The 9,960-nt window shown below is 42.1% G+C and overlaps 1 pseudogene; it reads left to right on the forward strand.

The window, feature by feature from the left end:
- The first annotated feature begins 571 nt into the window (after nt 1–571).
- Nucleotides 572–1,291, forward strand: LOC128566476 (B-cell lymphoma/leukemia 10-like; annotated as a pseudogene).
- The last annotated feature ends 8,669 nt before the right edge of the window (nt 1,292–9,960 follow it).

Genomic DNA, 9,960 nt, shown 5'->3' on the forward strand with positions numbered 1-9,960 from the left:
CTCAGTGGTTACTGTGTCAGCCACATACACCAGGGCTGGTGGGTTCTAACCCGGCCTGGGCCTGCTATACAACAATAACAACAAAAATAGCTGGGTGTTGTGGCAGGTGCCTGTAGTCCCAGTCACTTGAGAGGTTGGGCAAGGGAATTGCTTAAGCCCAAGAGTTTGAGGTTGCTGTGAGCTGTGATGCCCCAGAACTTTACCGAGGGCGACATAGTGAGACTTTGTCTCAAAAAAAAAAAAACAAAACAAGAGTTATTTCTTTACAGAATGGCATTCCAAGTCAAATCAAACCCAGATCTATGTAGCCCAACCACACATGAATGAAACAAACAGCAGAACTTAGCTGTTGCCCTCAGTCCAGAGCACTGTCACTGCACAACAAAGAAGTGGTTTTGGGGGACCCCAGAGCCCCTCTGTTTTCGAAGAGGCTGCTGTCTTCCTCATGACCTGCTCCGCCTTCTCTCCTTCTGATCCCCTGACCCAGAGGCTGAAGCCCAGGGTTGGGGGGTGAGGGTGCAGCGCAGCCCAAGCTCTCGGACCCAGAAGAAGCGCCGTTTCCACCTCCACCATGGAGCCCACCGTGCAGTCCCTCACCGAGGAGGACCTAACCGAAGTGAAGAAGGATGCTTTAGAAAATTTGAGGGTGTACTTGTGTGAAACACTCATAGCTGAGAGACATTTTGATCATCTGCGTACAAAAAAAATACTCGGCAGAGAAGACACTGAAGAAATTTCTTGCCGAACGTCAAGTAGAAAAAGGGCTGGAAAATTATTAGACTACTTACAAGAAAACCTCAAAGGACTAGACACCCCTGCTGAATCTATTACGTGAGAAAACAAAACAGAACTTCCTGATTCAGAAAATTACAGATGAAGTGCTGAAACTTAGAAATGTAAGACTAGAACATCTGAAAGGACTGAAATGTAGCAGCTGTGAGCCTTTTCCACATGGAGCCACAAACAACCCATCTAGATCAAATTCAGATGAGAGCAATTTCTCTGAAAAATTAGGAGCATCCACTGTCATATACCACCCCGAAAGAGAATCCAGTAGGCCCCCCTTTTTTCTACTGATTCTTCTCTGAATTTGCCTGTTCTAGAAGTAGGCAGAACTGAGAATACCACTTTCTCTTCAACTGTGCTTCCTAGACCTGGGGACCCCGGTGCTCCTCCTTTGCCACCAGAGCTGCAGTTAGAAGAAGAAGGAACTTGTGGAAACTCTAGTGAAATGTTTCTTCCTTTAAGATCACATGCTCTTATGGCCGGGTGCCGTGTCTCACACCTGTAATCCCAGCACTCTTGGAGGCTGAGATGAGTGGATTCATTGAGCTCATGAGTTCAAGACCAGCCTGAACAAGAGCAAGACCCCATCTCTACTAAAAACAGAAAAAATCAGCCAGGCATTGCTGGGGGATACCTGTAGTCCCAGCTACTCAGGAGACTGAGGCAGGAGGATCACTTGACCCAGGGATTTGAGGTTGCTGTGAACTAGGCTGACGGCATGGCATTCTATCTAACCTGAATGACAGAGTGAGACTCTGTCTCAAAAAAAAAAAAAAAAAAAAAAAAGATTACCCGCCCTTTAATTTTTTCTAGTAATGACAAGAAATGTTTTAAAGGATAAGAATCTTTTTATAAAATTGCTATAATGATTTATTTACATTTAATAGTCTTAAAGCACAATGTAAGGATACTTTGTAAATAGGACTTTTTAGACTAAAAGAAGCATACTTTTAAGATAGCTAAGTGCAAATCTTGTTGATCATCTACTTTTCAGTATTTTCTATTTTTTGTTTTAGGTGTTTCAGGGTTTTTGTATACTTGATATTTTAAGACTGATTTTAATAGGGACTATTGCTGTATTTGAGAATAGACTCTTCAAGCTGGGAATAATGTTTCTTCTCGACATATTAGTGCTAGAAATTTTCAGAGTCTAATAGCCCCTTCCGGACATTCAGCAGCACATTTTCAGCGTAAAGCTGTTCCTGTGTAGTAGTAAATCACTGGTGGGAGAACTGCCTAGAGACAGAACAGAATCTCTTTCCTACATCAGTCTCATAGGCACTTATGTAGTCTCCTTCTGATGCTGGAGTTTGAGCCAACTAAAACCTCAATTTGTCAAAATTCATTTCTTATTAACCTTACTAATACTACTTTTTTAGAATTTTCACATCCTTTACTATCATTATCATTCTTAAAGAAAAATACCTTGTCATAACCTGAAATATAATGTTTATTTGATGGGATTAAAAAAATATTTTCTTTGTACTTTTCATTCTCTTTTAATGAGAACCACTCATTAAATTAGAATTAAAAATAACTACAACAAATTGGTTGAGGGGGTGGCAATGGAATAAGCGATTCATTTGCTGGGTTTATTTTTTTGTTGTATAATAAAATTTGACTACTTACATGCGTGTTTAAATCTTATGCTCTCATTGTTTTCATTTATGTTGAAATTCTACCTGTTTTCTGACATCTGTCTGTTACTAATTGCAAAAAAAGCAGAGATAAAACGAAAGTTTTTTAAATGTAGGTATATCTTGGAGTTACTATAATGCAGTGCTATGTTTTGGAGTTTCAAAATTTTCAGTAGGAAATATCTAGAGCAGTTTTTATATGTACCAATACTCATAAAAAGTACTGCTTCAAGTTGTTTGATTGAGTTGCATTTCTGGATGGACTGATGAATTTATCAATCATGACAATATTGTCATGTTGGCTTTAAAAATTGTTTTAAAGATTGGATGATTATTAACGTTATAAGCATTTTCTAAGGATTACAGAAAAACATGTCTCACCTCCAACATGCAGCATGAAAAAATAGTGGCATTACATTCAAAGAAGTTGCTTTAAAAAGCAGAAGCTGAGTTTTTATTTCATTAATTAAAATTCAATATGTGGATACCCTTTTAAAAATTAAACCGGATATTTATTTTTTGTCCGACATCTAAGTTAGGCTGTGGTAGCAGCAGCTCCTTTCTGAGCTTCACAAAGTTAAAGTCCCTCAAGTACAACAAGAAGAGAAAGATGCCAGAAAGCCAAGAAAGAAAAAGACCCAGTGAACAAATCTGGGGGCAAGGCCAAAAAGAAGTGGTCCAAAGGCGAAGTTCAGGACAAGCTCAACCTTCTAGTCTTGTTTGACGAAGCTGCATATGACAAACTCTGTAAAGAGTTGGAACTATGATCTTATAACCCCAGCTGTGGTGTCTAAGAGACTGAAGATTCAAGGTTCCCTGGCCAGGGCCCTTCAGGATCTCTTTAGTAAAGGACTTACCAAACTGGTTTCAAAGCACAGAGCTCAAGTAATTTACACCAGAAATACCAAGGGTGGAGATGCATGAACAGGGTCCAACCAACCATATATTTGGAAAAATAAAAACTTTATCGAACAAATAAAAATTGACACAGATACTATAATTTAGAGATACTGTAGTACCTATAGATACAGCTAACTATATAGACGATAAAATTAGGTTTCTATATGGACAAAAAAAAAAAAAAGAAGTGGGTTTGGGGTGGTTTTCTTATTCTGTTATTCTTTTGTTTTTTTAAAGGTATTTTAAAAAACCTTAAAAGCTATTTCTGGAAATTTCTCTTTGAAACAATAAAACTCAGAGAAAAAAATGACTTACTGTAGGCAGTTCTAGAGAAGTGGAAGGTGAGCACACCTCCTTAAGTTCCACAATTTCCCCAGATCTGTGCACTAACTAACAAAAAAAAAATCACTAAAGACATACAGAAATATATTTCATGAAGTTTTGTCTAAACTGTGAGAAATTGTGGACCAAGATTGAGAATTACCTGTAGTGGTGTAATGGTCTTGATTGGATGCAATTTGGTATGTGTTAGCAAAGATAACTAGGTTGCAGAGCCAGAAGAAGAGAGAAGGAAACCTAGACAATGCCCAAACAATCACATTTAATTCCTAAAATTGACACCAGACCACATACCCTTTCTATTATTAAATCTATATTTAGGTTGCAGTGATTCATTGGTGTAGGTACAGTTGTTATACTGCAACAAATATCTTGTGTTGTCTTTGTAAATATAAGAATTAAAAGTAGAGTTTAGAGTTTGTCTTAGTCAGCTTGGGCTGCAATAACAAAACACGATAGACTGGGGGCTTAAATAACAGACATTTGTTTCTCACAGTTCTGGAGGCTGGGAAGTCCAAGATCAAGGTGCTGTCTGATTCAGTTCCTAATGAGGGCTCTCTTCCTGTCTTGCAGACAGCCACCTTCTCACTGGTCCTCACATGGGGGTGGGGAAGAAGCAAGCTCTCTGGTATCTCTTCCTATAAAGGCACAAATCCCATTATGAGGACCCTATCCTCATGATCTCATCTAAACCTGATCACTTCCCAAAGGGCCTACCTTTGAATGTCACTACATTCGGGGGTAGTTCCTCAACATAAAAATCTTACGGGGGATACAATTCAGTCTGTAGCAGTGGTGAAACCCTCATGCTTCAGGAGCAGTTGGACCTACACTGGAATCTTACCTCAACCACATGATATTTGCAAGCTATTGGGCAAGTTGATTTATTACCCTCTGAGACATTTCATCTGTAAAATGAGGGTAAAACTACCAGAGAAGAGTCATTGAGAAAGTTATCTAGTACAAATGAAGATCAAGTGCTAGAGTAAGACTGAGATAGAGGTCCCTCCTGGTTAGGTGCTGATTGTATAACAAACTGTATACTGGGATTTTTAATGAGTTGTTTGTGTTTAACTGATCAGAACATTTAGTTCAAGTATTTGACAAATGTTTACTGTCTTTTTTGGTGTGCCTGGCACAAGAAATGAGATGTAAGAATGGATTGCATCCTTGCAAGTCCCGTGCCTAAGCTTGAGAATTCAGTTCTTAGGCATGGGAATCACAAGGGTGAATAAAGCACAGTGTATAGTTAGGGCTCACATTCTGGTTGGAGATAAAACTCATGTACCATTATTTACGCTCTAGGGTGGGAAGTGTGTGCAGGCACATACGAGGAGCAGGACAGTGAAATAACCCAGCAAGTTCGGGGAAGGTTTTATTTGGAGCTGAGAAGTGTTTAGGCCAAACCATACAGAGGAGAGACAAATCTGACTTCATTGGTGTCCAGACGCTAATGTAGTCACGGGTCTGCAAGAAGGCGTGGTGGGCAGGAGTGCGCAAAGGGGAGGACGCTTCCACCTTAAAGGAGGCTGAAGGATGATGGAGAGGGTGCCCTGTGGGCCAAGTAGAGGAGAAGCATCAACTGCCCGAAATGCCACTGTGACAGCACAGGAGACAAGGCCAAGAACTACCATTTACCAGCTCTCCACGGACAAAAATCCCTAGGTAATGCAAAACAATTTCGAGAGTGGAAAAGGGAGAATGTTCTTCAAATGACTGGATAGATCTAGCATTAACATAATCTCAACCCAACATCAAGCAAGGACAGCTTAAATGGGAAGATTAGGAGCTAGTCTGGATCGTGAAAGCAGAGGCAAAACACACAAAATAAGATATAAGAAACAAATTCCAAAAATATATTTTTAGAAAGCTATCATTACCAGGTTGGTAATACAAAGTGGCTTCACAGCAGGAAATAAAGAGAACACCCCCCGCACCCCCACCCGGCTCAGCACCTGGGGTGCCAGCCAGCCAGCCCCCCGCCCCGCCACTAGCTCAGTGACTGGGGTGCCAGGCACATACATCAGGGCTGGCAGGTTCGAACCTGGCCTGGACCTGCCAAACAACAATGGCAATCACAACAAAAAAGTAGCTGGGTGTTGTGGCAGGTGCCTGTAGTCCCAGCTACTTGAGAGCCTGTGGTAAGAGAATCGCTTAAGCCCAAGAGTTTGAGGTTGCTGTAAGCTGAGATGCCATGGCACTCTACTGAGGGCGATATAGTAAGACTCTGTCTCAAAAACAACAAAAAAAAACCAATCTGATGGATTGCATATCTGTACCTACCTCCACCTCGCCTCTCTCATCTCTATCTCACCTCATTTCTAAGACCCCAAGGAAAGGACAGTAAGAGAAACAGAAGAAAATGAACATACAACAAGTAGTGAAGAGACCTGGGTATGGGCTACCACCTGCAGAAGGGATTTTAAACATTTCTGGAAGACACAGCAAATGTAAGTGTGTTGACAGGTGACACCGTGTGGAGTAAACCACAGCCCAGAATACACATGGAAGGGGGCTAGGAAGTGGGGAATGCAGGAATCACTTTTTCTGGCAACCCCCAGGAGGAAGCTCTGGGCTTTGGGCCAACAGGCTTTAGAGGCAGAACAAGGAAAGTTGCTGAGCACCAGCACACTGGAAGGCTGCCCAGGAGACCGTAGCACTGGCTCCCTGCAGCCCTGCCCGCCCTGGAAAGCAGCTGGGTGTTTACTCCTGGGCCCCAAACTGGAGGGTTCTTCTAAAGAGAAATTCCGTGAACTCTCTCAGGAGAGTCCTGGCTGCAAGGGTGAGAGGCTGTGCACAAACTCTCCCTAAAGCAAGTTCCTGTAATTGGCTGATCCCATCCAGGAAAACACAGGTCCCAGGGAGGCTCTCCACTCCAGGGGCAAAGCCCTCAATCCCTGAGCACCCAGAACGAGTAGCCCAGGACTTTATTCTAAAATATAGACGTGCAAGACACCGCACTGGGGGTTTATTTAGGTTATGTAAGTCCCACACGGAAGCAACAAGAAATTAAGGTTCAAGATTAAGTATGGAAGCATAAAGGTTAACTACAGAAGGACTGCTGTAGTCTGAATACATCCCCTGACATGAACATGCTGAAACCTAACAATGCCATGGTTTTAAGAAGCATGGCCTTTAGGAGGTGATTAAAGCATGATGGTGGGAGCCCACATGGACTAGTGACCTTATAAAAAAGGCTTGAGTGGGCAAGTTTTCCCCTTCCCTCCCTTCCACCCTGTGAGGACAGTGTTCTCCCACAAGGATGAAGCAGTCAAGTGCCATCTTGGAAGCAGGGATCAGGCCCTCACCACACAGGAAACCTGCTGGTGCCCTGATCCTGGACTTCGGAATTGTGAGAAATAAATTTCTCTTGTTCTATCCATTTTAGACGTTAAAAAGAGTTTATGAAAGACCAAAAAAAAAAAAAAAATTCTATTGCTTATAAATTATCCAGTCTGTGGCATTTTTTTTTTTTTTGTAGTTTCTGGCTGGGGCTGGGTTTGAACCCACTACCTCCGGCATATGGGGCCGGCGCCCTATTACTCCTTTGAGTAATATGTTGTTATAGCCACACAAACAGGCTAAGATAAGAACTAAACATAACACTTATTAAAATTGGAAGAGGCACCCAGGAAAATGTGAATGAACACTTTGCACACCAAATACTCAAAAGATACACCTAAAGTTAATGTGCGAACAGAGCAATATACATATCTTTTTTAGGGTTGGGAGACTTACCACCAAAGTCTAAAAGAGAATTGATTAGAAGAGGCTGCCCCTGCATTGTGGGTAGTTCTTCTCTACTTCCCCAATTATTTTTTCACCATGACAACTACAATTTCAATAAAAACTAAAAATAAAGGGAAGAAAAGCTTCCATAGAGACCATCATTGTGCTTTTCTATTTCCCAAGTGGAATTCAAAGACACATAAATATAAGAATGTTGGGGTGAGCCTTGAAGCATTTTTGTTTTTTGTTGAAGAGGCAATTTTTCTCTGTGAGTTTTCACTCAGATTTGGCACTATTTGTTTTTTTTTTTTTTTTTTGTAGAGACAGAGTTTCACTTTATTGCCCTCGGTAGAGTGCCGTGGCCTCACACAGCTCACAGCAACCTCCAACTCCTGGGCTTAGGCGATTCTCCTGCCTCAGCCTCCCAAGTAGCTGGGACTACAGGCGCCCGCCACAACGCCTGGCTATTTTTTTTTTTGTTGCAGTTTGGCCGGGGCTGGGTTTGAACCCGCCACCCTCGGCATATGGGGCTGGCGCCCTGGTCACTGAGCCACAGGCGCCGCCCGGCACTATTTGTTTTTAATGTTAATAATTTTGGCTTATGTAAGTCAAAAGTGAGTGTGTTTACTTACATTCCTTCCCAGGGTCTTAGGTATTTTTTTAACATTTGACGACCATTGTTCTGGGTCCACGGGTCCTAGTTGAGATTTTCATCATCAATTTTCTTTTTGGGTACAGCTTGCATTATGTTTTTATATATATGTATAGCATTTTCATATGGAAGCTGTGAGAGTAGAAAACTAGCCTTAAACGATTTTTTGTTGTTGTTAAAAGAGGATTTCAAAAGGGTACTTGAGTACCCAGCCATTTTGGAATCATCTTGTATTTCACTCTCTTCCTAGACTTAATATATCTACTCTCATTTCTAGTATTTCCTTCCCCTGATACAGTTGTAAAAGCTTCATTTATTCCCTTCACTACTCTGGCAGCATAAGTTCTTCCTTTGTTCCCCTCTGCCCTTATCAGCCTTTCATGTTTGTGCTTAATCTGAAGGTTCCCAGAAATATAGTTTTCAGAGAGGAAATGTAACTAAAATCTTATCAGTCAATTCCCAAGTGTTCAGAAGGGTCCGCAGACTTTGGTAGGTGGTTACCTTTTGAATTCGTGACCCCACATTTGTTGAAACACACCTGGTCTGCTTGTTTCAGAATTTAGGAACAAGATTTTTCTTTTGTTGTGTCTTTCTCTACAAGATTACCTATTATCCTCATTTCTTTTAGCAGGTTCTTGGTTTTATAGCGGCAGTGTGGGATCTCTGTAAATGGACATGGCCCTCACCTTGAACTTGTTTGTTAAGTTTGCTCTGGACTGAGAACCAACTCTGTCAGCCCCATCACGCAGGAATTCTGTACTAGAAACAAACAATCCCTGAATTGTTGGTACTTAGACTCAGGGAAACACAATGCAAGAGTTGTTCTGTGCATGCCCCAGGCTGACCCACTGCTGAGCCGTGCACCCAGAGGCGGCCTCTGCTACAAAATCGCTCAGCTGAAGTACAAGTAAGGACAGGAAACCAAAAAATCTCTCACAAGTCCCACCAACTTCATATAATCTTCCTTGGGCTGCCCTGATAAAGTACCACAGATTGGGTGGCTTAAACAACAGATATTTATTTCTCACAGTTCTGGAAGCTAGAAGCCCAAGATCAAGGTGCCGTCAGGCTTGGTTTGTCCCAAGGCCTCTCCCCTTGGCTTGTGGGAAGCTGCCTTCAAACTGTGTCTTCAGTGGTCTCCCCTCCACAGGTGCCTGTGCCCTTATCTCTTCCAGGGACACCAACTAGACTGGATTAAGGCCCACCCTGCAGCCTCACTCTAACTTAATCATTTTAAAAGGCCCTATCTCTGAATACAATCACATTCAGAGGGACTAGACCATAGAGATTCGACATAGGATTTTTTTTTTTTTTTTTTGAGACAGTCTCACTTTGTCGCCCTTGGTAGAGTGCCATGGTGTCGTAACTCACAGCAACCTCAAACTTGTGGGTTCAAGCGAATCTCTTGCCTCAGCCTCCCGAGTAGCTGGGACTACAGTGCCTGCCACAACACCTGGCTATTTTTTTTAGAGATGAGGTCTTCCTCTGGCTCAAGCTGGTCTTGAACCTGTGAGCTCAGGCGATCCACCCACCTCAGCCTTCCAAGTGCTAGGATTACAGGCGTGAGCTTCTGCACCTGCCTCAACATATGAATTTTAGGGGAACCCAATTCAGCCCAGGGTGGGCAGCTTTCACGTTTTTTACGTTTCTATCCTTTTCTCCACTTTTGTTCCTTTACAATACATTCTCTGTAGGCTTATTTTAACTATTTCATATACCACTCTTTTTTTCCCACACATTCAACGTCCATTTATCAAGTTTCCACAAGGCTCTCTCACCCTGTGGTTGGTGTTGAAGATCTTGGGAGAGGTCCTGCTACTGAGCAGAAATTGATTTGTGAGACAGCTGTAAGAAGCCAGGAGGAACTGTAAGGGATGTGTGAATAGAGGTTAAGACCAAGTGACTCCTTCTGCCTGG

Source organism: Nycticebus coucang, chromosome 15, assembly GCF_027406575.1.
Source record: "Nycticebus coucang isolate mNycCou1 chromosome 15, mNycCou1.pri, whole genome shotgun sequence".
NCBI lineage: Eukaryota > Metazoa > Chordata > Mammalia > Primates > Lorisidae > Nycticebus > Nycticebus coucang.